A 17859-nucleotide genomic window follows, 5' to 3' on the forward strand; every position below is an offset into this window, starting at 1 on the left:
TTTTAGCTATTTTTAAGCAATTCTCGGCACCAAAATTCCGCTCTCAGACATTAGCCGACAAATCCTCCTTCTTTCCTGATCATATCGCCGATCTTTGCACGAGATATGGCTGACCAAATGAAGAGATTAGAATCTAATCTTTCTCTCTCCTCCCTCTCTCTCCTCTCTATGGGTTATTCATGCGCACTATCTTGAAGGAGGAATCGGGAAGGAGATTAAAGGAAACAATGATGGAGATTGATGGAGATGCTGAAGATTGATGTGAAGCATTGGATTGAGAGAAATGGAGGCTCCGTCTGCTGATCACGCAATCATTTAATGCGTCTCAGGTTTCATAAAAACACGGTATGACTATTTTTATGAAGGAAATGAAGGTTTTTTGGTATTTTATGATGGTAATGATGTTTTTATTTGATGAAAATTTGTTTGAGTGCTGGTTGCACCACGTTTAATTGCTGTTTATCATTAATTTTGATTTTGCAATGATTACATACGCTATTTAAATTTCCGCAAAACCCGAAATGTGGTTTTTAAGCGGTAAAATGATAATTTTGTTGTTTTGGGTGGGTGAAATGTGTTCCTATGGGGGAAAAATGAAAAATAAATTGAATGTCAGTACATTGAAGTGATTGGAATGAGAAAAATTGGAAAATAGCATATTTTATTGACCAATAAATGAAAAAAATAAAAAAATAAGGGGAAAAATAGAAATACGCCTCACAAAAATAAGGAAAAATATAATGAGTGTTTGTGGATGTATGGTAGTGGCAAAGCATGAGGTTTGGCCCCAGTTTGCCCTATCTCTTTGTCAAAGTTTGTGATTTACCGCTTCTCATACATCAAAACATGACAAAATGAACCTCTACACCTATGCAACGAAAGCAATACCTAAACGTAGGGGGCTAGGATGTTTGAATGGTGCGATTTGCATGCTAATTGTTGCTAATTTTATGATGCATATCATGATATAGAGTTTGTTGTATTTTAATTAAGAGGATAGTAGCACGAGTGTTGTCTCGGTGCTATCCTTACATCGCCGCAACGAGTTAGTGCACCAACACGTTCCTGATTGAAAATTATGTTTGAGTACTTTAGGATCATCCACTTTTGCATGTGCATGTCAACCATGGTATCAGAATACAAAGGACTAGATGCATAGCACCTGTTTTCGATTACGATGACCCACGCTTGAGTGTGGAAAGGCAACCTAAGCCGTAGGATAGACGTTCGTTTCTTGGGGGATTATTTGGTAAGGACACATGGTATCTCTTGGAATACGTTCGAAATGAAAGAGTGGAGTTTGTTCGTTTGTTCTACATGTTGAGCAGTGCATTAAGGGGCCAATCCCTGCGATGTAGGAGAGCTGCAGTGGGGCCGCGATGATTCCACCGAGAGGTTGCCTCTGATGTATGTGATTATCATGGCATTTATTGCCAATGTGTATGTGTTCTCCCTCTGTGGAGTTTATAGAAAGGGAAACGTCGGACTACAAAACTATAAACGCATAGACTAGGCTTTAGACAGTTTGTCCTTTAGCATCAGATAGACGCTCTTGGCCCGCACGGCCGTGTTGGTGTGTTTGTCTGTTATGACCATGAGGTCCGACTAGTGCTATAGCCAGTGCCGAGGTCCCTTCAGCACTCATCTTAATCTTTCTCCTCTTGTCAATATTTAACCCAAGTTTTCATTTTTTGCCCTTCTTTTACCTATTTTAGCCTATTATACAACAGCAAAAACCCTACTATGTGCTCGCATAGTTTTGATCCTATCCTACCTAATGCAAGCAAAAATCACAAGATTGTTGAGAACAACAAATAATGCCTGATATAGAGGCTTGCCCATAAATGGTTTTGTATTAGAGATATGACAAAGATGTATGCTCTAGAAGCTCTAGGAAGAGATGTCCAAAATCCCATAAGTATAGAGAAGAAAAGTGGTACTATCCAAAAGCTATATAAGCATGTACTTGACACTCATTTCAATATATAGTATTATCATTCTATGTCACTCAAGGTTGTGTTTATGAGTCCAAGTTACTTCGAACCTAATTCATTTGAGTTACAATTCTTCATCTCAATTATGTTTTATGTTTATAACCTCAGTCCGCCATAGCTAGCATAGCTCTAGATCCATGTTTCTCAACATGGTATCAGAGCCATGGTGAGCTATGACTAACTTCATTAGAGTAGAGTCCTTCTTTAGCCTTGTTTTATTATGCCTTGGAGAAGCTCAATAAGGTCAAAATCAAGTTGGAGCTATTCCATGCATAGTTTATGCCCTCACCCGTGGTTGTGCCCTCACCCATGGCTGTCCTAATAAGGTCAAAATCGAGCTAGAGCTATTCCGTGCATAGTTTATGCCCTCACCTGTGCTATCCTGAAGCTCAAGAGCTTGCTGTAGGTGCAGTCTTTAGCCTTACTCTGAGTGGCAAAAACATGCATCCCATTGGGGTGTTAGGAGCCATTCCACCTCTCGTCCACATTGTACAATTTGGCCTTCCTAGGTCATCTCAGCTAAATGCAGCCATGGCACTCTACCATCTCTCCCTATTCAAGAGCAACATGGAAAAACTGGTTAAGATAGGTGCAGTTCCTATTATCCTTAGTCTTGCTCAATCTGAAGAAAGACGTGACCTAGGAAGTAGAGCCCTCTTGATCCTCGACAACATTTCAGCAATCCTTGATGGAATTGCCACTCTTCTTGAGCTAAATGTTGTTGGGAAACTGGTGAAGCTTCTGGTTGTGCAAACAAGCAGCAACATCGTCACAATGCCAAACCCCAACACCATTGAAGGCAGCTTGTAAAATGAGCAATCTTGCACTAAGACTAATATGGTCATTATTTCTAGTGAGATCACCACAAAATCCAAGGTGGACTATGAAAAGATTGTGCGGGACACATGTAGGGAGATTGGTTTTGTTTCTGATGATGTTGGTCTAGATGTTGACTACTGCAAGGTTCTGGTTAACATTGAACAATAGAGTCCTGACATTGCTCAGGGTGTCCATTGGCATTTTACCAAGAAGCCTGAGAAGATCGGAGGTGGTGAGCAAGGTCACATGTTTGGGTATGCAACATATGAAATGGAAGAATTGATTCCTCTAAGTATCGTGCACAAATCGGATGTTGTATGCGTACATAGCAAGCGCTGGAAGGTCCCCAAGAACAAAGAACTCTACTTTAGGTTCAAAATTCAAGAGAATAGACTTGCATGACATGAGCCAAAAAGACCAATTTGGTACAATCTTCCCCCATGCCTTGTGAGCGCTCCACAAAGCATGTGTTTATAAATTTATTCATCTCAAAGCTCAAAAATAGCCCAATTTTACAATTAGCATGCTTTAGCTTTTGTGTTTACTTTTGTCCAAATAAAGAATAAAGCGGTTGGACGGCCCAAGAGTCGAGCAATGCCCAAATATAATGTTCAATAATGAATATTTAAACCGTGCACCCATGCACATACAAAATAATAGATATATGTCAAGTGCTTCAATAAATAAGTACACCTAAATAAATATTAGTGCCACGCCTTTAATGATAATATGCTCGCCCATCAAATATGATAATTTCTTCTAAGTAACTTGAATACATGCTATCGCCCAGTGCTTCCTAATGCCATTGCCACCTGCTCTATACATCAATTGAAGCATTCACAATTGTTAGAAAATACCCGAACATTGTTATGCTCCTGTGGATTGCATATATCAAATCTTTGAACCACCCTGAATTTCAACATATTGCAGGAAGAGATAAACCAGTGTTCATAGGCATGTTATCTTGGGCACACTATGAGAATGAAGATGGGATGATGGATGAGGAGGAAGAAGATGACTTTCTTGTGGCTGAAAATGATGTTGTAATAGTGAATTTAGAAATGGAAGGTGTTGCTACAGCATAGCAGAAGCTTGGATGACAAAGAGAAGACACTTTAAATGTTTTGTATCTTGTGTAGAAGTGTTTTTGGAAGACAAATATGTAGGATAATGGCTAAGAATGGGTCAATACCTCATTACATTAACAAAGAGAGATGAATGGTCAGATGAGGAGTTTAAGAAGATCAAGAGGAACATGAAATCTTGTGGGCTGGTCAAAGAGGTTTTTGGGGAACTTTTGCAAAGATCAAAGAAAGATATTGGTGGTAGGGTATGTATAAGGATGTTTCTCGCTTTGTGAAAACATGTATGGCATGTCGAATGTATTCATCTGTGAGGCATTGGGATGGATTGTAGCCCACATATCCATTGTCTCTTCATTTTAAGTGGGTGGTGGATCTAGTCACGATGCCTACAAGTCTTTGGCAAATGAGATATCTTGTGCTTGCTCGTGAAGTCTTTACTAATCAAGTGGAAGGGAGAGCTCGACCTACTAAGACAACAAATGTTGTGCGTACTTTTCTCTTAGAAGAGATCTTTTGTAGGTATGGTTGTGTGGGCAAAATTACAGCAGATAGGGGTGAGGTAGATGTAGAGGAAGCTCATGATTTCTTTGCACGGTTGGGGATAAAGCACTTCATCCTATAACCTTGAAGGAAAAGGCAAAAATGAAAGAGGTCATCCACCTATTATGAAGGCATTGGCAAAAGCACGTGGAGAGAATGTAAAAGAGTGGCCACGATTGCTCCCTTATGCCTTGTGGTTTGACATAACAACTCATAGTGCTGTTATAGGATATATGCTTACAGAATTGATGTATGGTCAAAACCCTATCATGCCGATAGAAAAGATGACAGTCACATGGAGTGTGCTACCTTGGGAGGAGGAGTTGAATCGAGAGGAGTTGTTGGTCTTATGCATTAGAAAGTTGGAAAGAAAGTTAGAAGACATAGAGGCAGCAATTGCAAAATTAAGAGCAACAAGGATACAGAACAAGAAATGATTTGACAAAAGACATAGACTGAGACCAAGAACCATACAAGATGGGGATTGGGTATTGGTTTATGATAGCACTTTAGACAACCAACATAGTGCCACGCATAAAGTTTCCAAAAGATGGTTTGGACCTTATGTGGTAAGACAGGTGTTTGATAATGCTACTTATGCATTAAATGAACTAGATAGGACACCCATAAAACTTCTGATAGTAGGAAAAAGAATCAAATTATTCAAGATGTGGGAATCTACTGCCTATGAGTTGCTAGAATTGGAAGAAAATAGTGGCCATGATATAGGGGGTAGCCAGGAAGATATGGAAGATGAAGAAGCGAAGGATATGGTTGCAAAGGACTCATAATCCGATGACAACTAGGATTTTGGCACATACCAGAGGATATGCAGATTTAGAGGGGGTGGATGTCATGTCACTATCTAGACATGGTGTGAAAAACTCTAGACTGCATCATCATCCGACTTTCTTATTGATCAAGAGAGTCAATGTGATCTCAACCATTAGTATTAGTGTGAGTGGCATGCATTATCCAAAAATACTAGATTTTTGGATAATTTTAGCTTATTTTTTATATGATTTATTGTTAAAATCCAAAAAAGTTAGAAAATCTATAAGATTAGTATGGAATGCAAAAAGCAAGTTACTTTTTCAGCTAGTTATTGGATTTTTCATAAAAAAGACAGATGGGCAAAATTGTGCACGTCGCAATCATTGTTGATAGGCTGAAAATTAAGTAAGATTTGCTACCTTTTCTTAATGTATGTTTAGCATGTGTATGACTAAGCAATGGAAAATTATCAAGGGTTTGCATAACATGCGATGCGATTTGTTTTCCATTAGAATGAATCTTCATTGAATGCATGGAATAATCTATATCGGGATTATATTGATGATACCAAGGCATTCCTAGGATAATGTCACTAGATTTCAAAGGCACAACTAAGAAATTTTTGTGCTCAACATAATCACCAATTTTAATTTCTAAGTCATGCACTTCTTGTGTTCCATTGTATCTAGTGCCTAAGAATGCAACCTTGATGCGATAATGAGTCGAAAACAGTATGTAAATTCAATTCTTTGACCAATTTTGCAGAAATAAAATCATGTGTAATCTTGTCATCATGTAAAACAATCTTTTCTCTCCTATGCACAAGATATTTCATCGTTAATAAAGAATGGGAATTTGGCATACCTAGTAAAGTATCTGAGGTAGTACCGATATTGTCATCGTCTTCTGTGAAATCTGGCATTTCTTCATGGTCTTCATCTTTAGTCGCTCCCAAGTAGTTGGTGTGAACAGTCGGCTTTTTGAATTGACAATTCACCACTAGATGTCTAGGTTGATGGCCCTTATAGCAAATTGTGGATTTGGCTTTGGAAACAGTGTTGGTAATAGCGGGGAGTTTAGGAATGTTGGGATTCAGCTAGAAATATGGCTTAGGATTTGGGTTTGTGTTTGATGGTAAAGCAGGGGTTGTGTCCAAGATTTACGAAATGAAGACGAAACAAAGCGGTTTTGATTGAATCTTTGAAAGTTAGAATTGAATTGCTTTGTACTAAAGTTACCATTAGTTGGGAATTGTTGTGGTCGCTTCTCTCGTTCTCGAATTTTGTCTTCAGCATCATGGGCCAAGGAAATCGCATCCTCGAGAGTCGTTGGCTTGAACATGTTCACTTTTGCATAGAAGTGACCAAGCAAACTAGACATAAACTTGCACTTATGGGTCACCTCAAGTACATCTTCAAGCATTCGAAGTTACAATAAGGCGTTCCAGAAACACTCGATATATTGTGAAATAGGCTCGCAGTCTCTTTGTTGCAGAAGATCCCACTGTTTGATTGCTTTTTCGTGGAGTTGAGGTGGAAGAAAATTCTGCAAAAATTTCTTGTGAAAAGTCTCCCGAGTAGTAGGAAAATCAATGCTTTTGCGGAAAAAAATCCACCATAGCAAGGCTCTGTCCACTAAATGATTAGTGACACACTTGAGTTTGTCTTTTTCGCCATGCTGTTCTTCATGGAAATAATCATCAAACTGACTTATAAAAGCGAGAACTATCTTTCCATCGCATAACCCATTAAAAGTATGGAATTTGGAATTTATTTTACTTATCTTGGCTTATTTTTGGATAGACTGTGCTTCAAGTGTCGCATCAATCGTACATCATATAACACCTTCAGGTTGCAGTCCATCTTGATCGGCAGTAGATCATTGAAGAGTGGCCAATTGAGCTTGCAAAGTTTGACATGCTGTTCATTCCTCTTGAAGCTGCATTATAATTAGGTTCAATTTTTGCTCCATTGTTGGTTCCGGTAAATCGCCTTCGGCCATAAAATCTTCCATATTTTGATCTGTCATCCTGCAAAATTTCAAACAACCTCACACATTCGAAATCTTGTTAGCGGGATGAGCATAGCTCAAAGTCGGGTTTACAAGGCTTGCTCTTTTTTTTAATGGCTTTTTGTGATCATTCTTCTTTACGAATGCATATGTTGATGAAGTCCTTCTTCGATGAATACTTTGCCTATGTAGACTGCATATAGCAATCTGTTTGCTGGAAATTATTTATGTCACAGCATGGGTGTGAACAGAGGCTTGTAAGGAGGTTGAAAACGAGTTTAGAATTAACTTAGTGTGAACAACACTGAGGAAGAGATTTAAAAAGGTAAGGTCTTTAAGCTTTAATAAAGCTTAGCCTTAATCTTAAGCTTTTTAATTAAAATCTTTAACTAATCATTTTCCAGCACACAGGTCGAGAGGATGTTGTCACAGAATTTGACGCTGTCTAGGACGTGTTATCGCCAAAATTACTTGAATTGATGGGATTAATCTTTTTAGTAAATCTTATTAATCTTTTAAGCTCAAACTAACTTATCTCTCTTCTCTGCTCTGAGAAATAAAAATGTGTTGATGAAGAAGCTTCCCGGGTGGTCCTCCGTTAGTAGAGACTAGTCCTTCGCGATCCAATAGCACAGCAGGGGGTTCTTCACTGCCAGGAACACACTGGTATTGTCGGATTGTCGCAAGACTGACGATAGAGTCTGTTCATTCTAGGAGCTTTGCCTGCGCACGAGATGGTAAGCAATTGGAAGCCCTTGATCTGAGCTTCGCTTTGATGCCACTGGTGCACAAATAGGATGTTGTATGCGTACTTAGTGAGTGTTGGAAGGTCCCCAAGAACAAAGAACTCTACTCTAAGCTCAAAATTCAAGAGAATATACTTACACGACATGAGCCAAAAAGACCAATTTGGTACAATCTCCCCCCATACCTTGTGTGAGCGCTCCACAAAGCATTTATTTATAAATTTATTCATCTCAAAGCTAAAAAATAGCCCAATTTTACAATTAGTATGCTTTAGCTTTTGTATTTGCTTTTGTCCAAATCAAGAATCAAGCGGTTGGTCAGCCCAAGAGTTGGGCATTGCAATACAATGTTCAATAATGAATATTTAAACAGTGCGCCCATGCTCATACAAAATAATAGATATATGTCAAGTACTTCAATAAATAAACACACCTAAATAAATATTAGCGCCACTCCTTTAATGATAAGATGCGCATCCATAAAAAATAATAATTTCTTCTAAGTAACTTGAATACACACTATCGCCTAGTGCTTCCCAACGCCATCGTCGCCTGATCTACACATAAACTGAAGCATTTAAAATTGTTAAAAAATAATAAAATTAAACTGACAAAAGTGAATACCTATTAGTTTTCAGCTACAAAATAAATAAATAGGTTGAAAATTTATTCTAAGCTTAATTTAATACGAGTGCGCACTCTAAACTCATAAACGTCCATCAATTTAAATATGTATTTTGCAAAATCATCCGCTATGGAATCACCCACTTGCACATTAAATTAACGTGACGTCCAAAAAGGATAGGCGTCCCCGTCAACTTCTCACACAAGGAATCCACATTGTGTACGAGCCCTATTGAGATGACAAGCTCAACACATGTGGACATTAATGATGGACCGCCTGGTTAGATGGGTCCACACGTCTATACTTAGCACGTCGGTGATCATTATGACTCTCACATGGCCACTGACTCATTACTTATTATATTCAGGTTGTTACACCTATTTACAGCTGGCATAGTTATAGCGCCAATCAACTAGTGTAGTCGATTATGCAATATTTGACTTAGTAGGCCACTTTCCTTTATGTTGTATCTTATCTATACTTTGTGTACATTGTAAAGTGTGTGGAAGAAGAAGAAGAAACTAGCAAGAAAACGTTTTGGCCTCCATCTCTCTTCTTGTCTCTTGAGTGAGCTTCTCCTTGTGCATTCTGTGTGTGTTCGGCATAGCATCTTGAGCAAGTCCCCCCCACCACGTGATTCGTGACATGGTATCAGAGCTGCACCATTGATTGAGGCTAGTTTTGAAGGCTAAAGCAAAGGAGAGGAGCCAAGGATTCGAGCAAGCAAGCAACGGGTAAGAAGCTCTTCCATTCTCTACTTCTTCTCTTGGACAGTGCATGTGGAGGCACCGAAAGCAAGGCAAAGAGAAAATCTCAGATTGCAGTGAGATTTGGTGTGCACAAAGAGCGCTGTATAATCTGCAAATTGACCCTTTAAAGCTTTCCCGCTGCTATTTTGGCCATCTGAGGTCATTTCGGGTCCCGTTTTAGGCTCGTAAGGTTACGGACAGCAGTTTGAGGTATCCTGCAATTTCAGCTGTGTCTGTCGTATATAGGTGCACAGGTTACAGATTTCAAATCTGCAAGTTCAAAGGTGTTTACCAATGAATAAACACAAGGTTTATCTGCAAACAGGTTGTAGATTGCATGTATTGTTGAGCAGACAGTGAAAAAGACTGTCTGGTGTATTGTTGTGCACTATAGGTCGAGGGTTGCAGAAGATTTTCTTGCTGTTTGGTATTAGGCCATTTTGGGTCCCGTTTTAGGCTCGTAAGGTTACGGACAGCAGTTTGAGGTATCCTGCAATTTCAGCTGTGTCTGTCGTATATAGGTGCACAGGTTACAGATTTCAAATCTGCAAGTTCAAAGGTGTTTACCAATGAATAAACACAAGGTTTATCTGCAAACAGGTTGTAGATTGCATGTATTGTTGAGCAGACAGTGAAAAAGACTGTCTGGTGTATTGTTGTGCACTATAGGTCGAGGGTTGCAGAAGATTTTCTTGCTGTTTGGTATTAGTTTTGTGATAATGGCAGAGAACAATGGAAACCCCATCATTGAGAAGCTCGACAAGAACAACTACCCTTCATGGAAGTTCTATGTCATGAACTTCTTTATTGGAAAAGGCCTGTACGAGTTTGTTTCAGTTGAAGAAAAGGAGCCGGAGGTGAGTGATCCTCCAACTGCAGAAGAGACAAAGGCACGAAAGGAATGGAATCGAAAAGATAAAAGGGTCATGTATTGGCTATCTACAATAATTGACAATAATATGTTGGGACATATTAGAAATGCAGAGAATTCATATGTAGCTTGGACCATACTTGAAAGTATGTTTTCTGCAAATACAAAGGCACGAAAGATTCAACTCAAGCAAGAGTTGAATACATTGAAGAAAGGGAAGATGTCTATCAATGAGTATGCACGGAAGGTAAGGAGCATTGCAAATGCCTTGGCCGATTGATGCAATGCCCAATGATGATGATTTGGTGTCGTCTACCTTGGGTGGACTTAATAATGAAAAGGCTTGGAAGTATTTTGTAACATCCGTATATGTCAGAAAGCCATTTTCAAATTTCGATGAGTTGGTCTCCCTTATGATCACCGAAGAGATCAACATGCAGAGTGAGACATCTGAAAAAAGTGGTGATCAGGTTCAAGCTTTCTACTCCAGTTCAGGAAGGGAACGTGGCAGGTCCTCTTCAAGAGGCCGTGGTAGTGACAACCAACAAAATAAATTGAATCAACAATTTGGCAATATGCAGGTTCAGGAGGTCATGGTAACTTTAGAGGCAAGGGGAGCTTTAGAGGAAGAGGTGGATGGCAGAACAGAGGTTCTAACAACTCTGGTATTGTGTGTCACTACTGTGGCAAAATAGGTCATATTGCATCTCAATGTTATGCTAAGAAAGATGATATTCGCAATGGTAAGTTGTAGCAAGGAAACTATGCATTGTCTTCAGGACAGAATGAAGACAAAAATGAATGTCTATTTGTTATGTAGCATATGCTGAATGCTGTTACAGGAAAGAAAACACATGATGATGTTTGGTATGTTGATTCAGGTGCATCCAATCATATGACTAGCCATGCAGAATGATTTGGAGAGATGCAGGATTTGCAAAATACAGGTTATGTACAGACGGATGATGATTCATGCCACCCAATTTCACACATTGGAAAAGTTCCCTTGTCCTTGCATGATGGTAAGACAAAGAGACTTTCAGATGTATTACATGTGCCATCTATTACAAAGAACTTGGTGTCAGTCAATCAGATGGTAGAGAAAGGGCTGCAAGTCAGATTTAATGCAAAGGGCTGCTTTGTAGAAGACTTCAATGACAAGTGCAGGTTGGTTGCAAAGGGAAGTAGAGTTTACTCTGGATGCTAGAATTCCTACTATGAATGCTGCTATGTATGCTAAAGGAAAAGGTGTTGTTGCAAATATTGAAATTTGGCACAAACGCATCGGACATGCAAATGTACAAAGGCTGAAATTAATGCAGTCCAAAGGGTTGGTTACAGGTTTGCCTACATTTAGAATTGCAGAATTTCATAAGGCATGCAAAGCATGTCAGTTTGGTAAGCAGACAAGACAACCCTTTTCACATGATAGAGATGTAAGCAGAAATACCCTTGATGTTGTGCATATAGATATTTGGGGGCCTACACAAAATGTATCTCTTGGAGGCGGTTCATACTTTGTCACATTCATTGATGATTGTTCTAGAAAGCTGTGGGTATATTTTATGAAGGAAAAGAGTGAAGCGTTTGAGCACTTTAGAACTTTCAAGGCTGCAGTTGAAAGAGAAACATGCTTGAAAATAAAGTGCTTGAGGTCAGATGGAGGGGGAGAGTACCTCTCGAATGAGTTCAGTGATTCTTTGATGTCTCATGGGATAAAGAGACAATTCACATGCAGGTATACCCCACAACAAAATGGGGTTGTAGAAAGGAAAAATAGGCATATTGCAGAAGTTGCACGCGCCTTGATGGCTAAAAAGAATATGCCTAAGAATTTTTGGTTTGAGGCTATTCATATTGCTTTTTATATTATGAACAGAACTCCCATAGCTGCAGTTCATGGTATGACTCCCAAATAATGTTTTACAGGTAAGAAGCTTGATATCTCACACTTGAAAGTGTTTTGCTGTATTGCATATGTTCATGTGCCAGATGAGTTGCGGAAGAAACTAGATCCAAAGGCTGAAAAGTGTGTCTTTGTTGGATACACTTTAGAGCAAAAAGGGTATCGTTGTTATAACCCTGTCACATGTAAGTTCAGAGTGAGCAGGGATATCATTTTTTAGGAAATGAGTAGTTGGTATGCATCTCATGGTGATGCATTAATGATGATGATGATCATGACACTCATGTGCAGGCTGAAAAGCAAGAATCACGGACTCTTAGTGGACCAGAGACATCGTCTGGTAGTCCTTGGTCTGGGAGACTAAGGAGTAGCTCTACATCTTCAGGTGCATCTAGTAGCACTACAGGTAAAGTCAAATGAAAGAATAACGTGTCAGATGGCATTGATGCAGTTCTTGATGGAGACTTCAGTGGCTCAGAGAGCTTGGATGATGAGCTTGGCATTCCTTCAGTGAGGACTCCAAGTATGCAGAGAGCACGCATCAATGCAAAGACTCCATTGAGTGATCCAATGGTACGCAGGTCTAGCAAGGTGAGATACCTTGTTAACATATTTGGTTTTGAAGGTTATGCAACTCACCATTATGCTTATATGGTGAAAGTGATTGAGGATGTTGAGCCCACATGTTTTGAGGAGGCTGTTGGTCATGCTCATTGGGGTGCAACAATGGATGAGGAGATGGCTACATTAGAGGTCAATAAGACTTGGGATCTAGTATCATTGCCAAAGACAAAGGGCAAGAAAGCTATTGGATGTAAGTGGGTTTATAAGATTAAGCACAATGTAGATGGTTCTATTAGTAGGTACAAAGCTAGGCTAGTTGCAAAAGGCTATGCCCAGACATATAGCATAGATTATGAAGAAACCTTCAGTCCAGTTGCTAGGATGGCAACTGTTAGATGTGTGATTGCTTTGGCATCAACCAAAGGTTAGAGGTTGTAGCAAATGGATATGAAGAATGCCTTCTTGCATGGTGATTTGCAGGAAGAAGTATATATGGATTAGCCAGCAGGTTATGAAGATTTAGAGCATCCCACATATGTGTGCAGGTTGAAGAAGGCGCTCTATGGGCTCAAGCAAGCACCTAGAGCATGGTTTGACAAGATCAGAGAGTATCTGGTTAATATTAGCTTTTATGTTTTTGATGCTGATCACTCACTTTATGTGAGAAAGGGAGATGCAAGTTTGTCATCTATGTGGATGACTTGATTATTGCAAGTGATAGTGATAGTGGGATCGCTGAAGTCAATGACTTTTTGAAGAAGAAGTTTGAGATGAAGGATTTAGGTGAGCTAAGGTACTTTCTTGGCATGGAGGTGATAAGATGTGATGATGGTATATGGCTGTCCCAAAGACAATATAGCTTGGATATGTTGTCCAAGTATGGTATGACAACATGCAAACCACTTTCAGTCTCGTTGGAGCATAATGTAAAGTTGAGTGCTGATGTTGGGGTTGAGATAGAAGACCCTACTATGTTCAGGAGGATAGTGGGGAGTTTGATCTACATGACCATTACAAGGCCAGACTTGAGCTACGTTATTGGTCTTGTGAGTCCGTTTATGTAAGTACCTAGAAAGCCACATTTGGATGCAGTCAAACGCATATTGAGATATGTGAAGTCTACATTATATTATGGACTTTTCTATGAGGCAGGTACAGATGTACAGGTGTTTGGATACACAAATGCAGATTGGGCTGGTAGTATGTCTGATAGAAGATCTACCAATGCGGATACATGTTCTCTCTTGGTAGTGCAGCAGTTACTTGGAGCAGCAAAAAGCAATCTACGGTTGCTTTATCGAGTACAGAGACTGAGTATAGAAGTGCTGCTATTGCAACATGTGAGGTAGTATGGCTGCAAAAGTTATTGGTTGATTTAGATGTGCAGGTGGAAGGTCCAGTTGTCATTTATTGTGACAACATGAGCAGTATACAATTGGCTAGGAACCTTGTGTTCCATTCCAGGACAATACATATTGAGGTACACTACCACTTTGTGAGAAACAAGGTACTAGCATGTGAGATTGACTTGGTGTATGTTAGCACACAGGATCAGACACGAAGGAATTGGGTACAAAGAAGCTTCAAAAGTTTCGAAGCTTACTTGGAGTTGTAGAGATGCAGTTGTGCTTGAGGGGGAGTATTGAGATGACAAGCTCAACACATGCAGACATTAATGATGGACCGCCTGGTTAGATGGATCCAGACATCTACACTTAGCACGTCGGTGGTCATTATGACTCTCACATGGCCACTGACTCATTACTTATTATATTCAGGTTGTTACACCTATTTACACAGCTGGCATAATTATAGTGCTAGTCGACTAGTGTAGTCGGTTATGCATTGTTTGACTTAGTAGGCCACTTTTCTTTATGTTGTATCTTATCTATACTTTATGTACATTGTAAAGTGTGTGGAAGAAGAAGAAGAAACCAGCAAGAAAACGTTTTGGCCTCCATCTCTCTTCTTGTCTCTTGAGTGAGCTTCTCCTTGTGCATTCTGTGTGTGTTCGGCACAGCATCTTGAGCAAGTCCCCCCACCACACAATTCGTGACAAGCCCCAGTAAATAAATATAGTTTTATGAAATTCACCACAAAACCTCACGGAATCCACCATGGAATAAAAACTCAAAGAATCCACTATGGTCTCACGGAATCCACTGTGGAATATGCCCCCTAGCATCAGAGTCATGTCTTGGCTACCAAGCTTGGGGAAAAGCTACTGAGGTAAAAAAGAATGGTACTTGTACATGGCTTCATCCTGATGAAAAATCTCAAGTCATTGTCAAGTATAGGAATGATAATGGTGCGATGTTTCCTCTTTGTGTGTACATTGTGGTAATATCAACCCAGCATGATGAAACCATTACAAATTATGAGATTGCTACTGATTTGAAAGAATATGTTATTAAGGAAAATAAAATCCAAAAATTTATGTATCCTAAATTTGATCTAATGTATGAGAGTATGTCAAACCAAGACCATGTACCCATCAGTGTGTTCTCTTGTAGAAGCATAAAGCAAAATGACCATGTCAAGAAGACTAAAGCAAAAAGAGAAGTACCATGCACCAACAAAAGGGATAAGAAGCACAATGAACAAAAAGAGCATGAAGATAAAGAAGAAATTTGAAGAATTCCAATTTAGAATCATGAAGAAGAAGATACATTCCGTTGCTAAAAACAAAATGTTTTGCACACATTTTTCATCATGGATCATGTTTACCCATAGTGGATCTCGAATTCCCTTAGTGGATCTGCTCAGTGGATGCAACAAACTGTACCAAAAATGTAAAGTTTCAAGCTTCACTTGACTAAGGCTGCCAAAGAGCTAATCTCCTAGTCCATGTCTGCATATAGGGGGGGCAAATGCCAACAGGTGTAGGAACTCATCATTTGAGGGGGGGTGTTGAGAAGAGAAAATGATGCCTGATATAGAGGCTTTACCATAAATGGTTTTGTAAGAGAGATATGACAAAGATGTATGCTCTAGAAGCTCTAGGAAGAGATCTCCAAAATCCCATAAGCATAGAGAAGAAAATTGGTACTATCCAAAAACTAAATAAGCATGTACTTGACACTCATTTCAATATATAGTACTATCATTCTGTGTCACTCAAGATTGTGTTTATGAGTCCAAGTTAATCTATCTTGGACCAAATTCAATTGAGTTACAATTCTTAATCTCAATCATGTTTTATGTTTATAACCTCCGTCTGCCATAGCTAGCATAGCTTTAGATCCGTGTTTCTCAACAAAGATAAAGTTCATGCTTCTTTAGCCTACCTATCTATACATCCAAACCCAAAAATAATGACTTGTTTTCGATGATTAACACTCCTAAATCTCCTATCTACCTCAAGAACTAGTTCAAGGATGAAACCCTACTTCCATGCTCAATTTGAAGTGTTGGCGCTCAAGGCTCAAATCGTCTATCTCGGCAATAGAACCAAAATGAAGGGAGCTCTCTCGCTCAAACCCCGAGACCTACAGACTGCTTATTGGTCAAGTGTTTCAAGCTGATCGGCCATGGCTACCTCTCACATAGCCGACATGCTCTCCCTACCTATGGGGTGTAGTGAGCTTACCTTGATGCCCAATCGAGTACCCTCCTCTCCCGTGTACACCAATAGCTCCATGATCCTCAAGGCAAGCTCGAGCAACCTCAATTCCTCTCCGTCAAACTCCATCCTCCATAGCCGCACTAGACAATATAAGATAAGATAAGAGAGGAGATGGGGAGCTTCTTCTCCTCGATCCCTCACTCTCGCAACTCACTCCCTCACTCTCTCACACTCCCTCACTCAAGCACACATAAGAAGGAAAAATACTATATTAGAGAATTTGGGAATCTCCCAAGTTCCACTCTAAAATTGGAAATAAAGATTCGACCATGTGGCTAAATCTTAATCCCTTTTCTGATGATGGAACTTGGTACTATCACCTATATGGTATCAAGAAATAGTTTCACCTTCAATGAAGGGGGTAACAACTTGACCATGTGAACAAATATTGACCATCTTATAAACTCCCAAAGTATATGAAAAATTCCCAAACTCTCTAATAAAGTGTTGAAAGAAGAAGAGAAGAAGAATAAGCCTTTTGCCACACACCAAGAATGAGCTTCTCATTCACTTTTCAACTTTATATACAGAACCCTAAATCCCTTTTGGGCGGTCATCCCCTTATCTCCTTTTTTATATGGTCGAGGCCCATTTTCCCTTTGCCCTAACTTCCTAGCTAAGTCCTACCGCCCCTCCATGGCTACAAATTGTACAAGAGGGAGCTTGGCTTTTACAAAGATTTTGGCTGTGCCTTTATATTTAGATGTGCACCTTCTCACTTTTGGCTCTTTTGCAGCTTCCATGGTTGCGCCTTGGACTCCTGCTGGTTGTTCCTATGTTTTTGGATTTTTTCTAAGTCGGTTCCCTTGTGAGGAGCCTTTTTATTTTTTCCGCCTTGCGCTTTTCCTCTTGATGCCTCTTTTTCCGCTTTCTCTGCTCTGCAATAAACACCTCTTCCAATCTAGTTAAGTCTTCACAGTGCAACAAATCTTCTACATTTCTATTCATTCAATCCTTCACTTTTTTCTTTTTCTATGCACCATTTTATTGGCACATCATCCAAAAAAGGCATGATATAATGAGGTATGTAATCTTGCAATACTTTGTTCATTACATTCATTGTGTGACCAAAAAATTTCATTGCCCCCTATTGTAAAGTGCACATCCACAATAATCCCAATGGTGCCTTCATGGTATTAAGATCCCTACTTTCCATTGCTTTAACTAGAACTGATCATGACCATGGTATAAGTCACCCAAATAATATAAAAATTTCCCTTAAAAAGCCACTACAAACGCATCCAATGATCCACAATAGGATCTACTTCCACAATATTCTTGATAATCACTTTATTAGTAAGTTGCATACCTTGAATGAATCTCAATGTCCCATTTTTTTAGGTATTATGAACCACTTGTTAGTGTAAGGAGTTGAAGAAGGATCCGAAATCTCCATTTTTATATTTTCATTCAATAGATCAATCAATTTTGATACATAAGCCTTTAGTATTGGAATGGGCTCCAAGTTCCATGGTATACACAAAATAGTGAAAATAACCATGGAGAAACTATATGCAAAATGTCCTCCATGTCTAGATAATATATCCATAA

General features: G+C 39.3%; 1 pseudogene; it reads left to right on the forward strand.

Annotated features, from left to right (window-relative positions):
- Positions 1-2831: 2831 nt before the first annotated feature.
- On the forward strand, positions 2832-15317 carry LOC148027542 (S-adenosylmethionine synthase 1-like; annotated as a pseudogene).
- The last annotated feature ends 2542 nt before the right edge of the window (positions 15318-17859 follow it).

This window comes from Lygodium microphyllum, chromosome 12 (genome assembly GCF_053477565.2).
Source record: "Lygodium microphyllum isolate KBCC chromosome 12, Lygodium_microphyllum_v1.1.10, whole genome shotgun sequence".
NCBI classification, from domain to species: domain Eukaryota; kingdom Viridiplantae; phylum Streptophyta; class Polypodiopsida; order Schizaeales; family Lygodiaceae; genus Lygodium; species Lygodium microphyllum.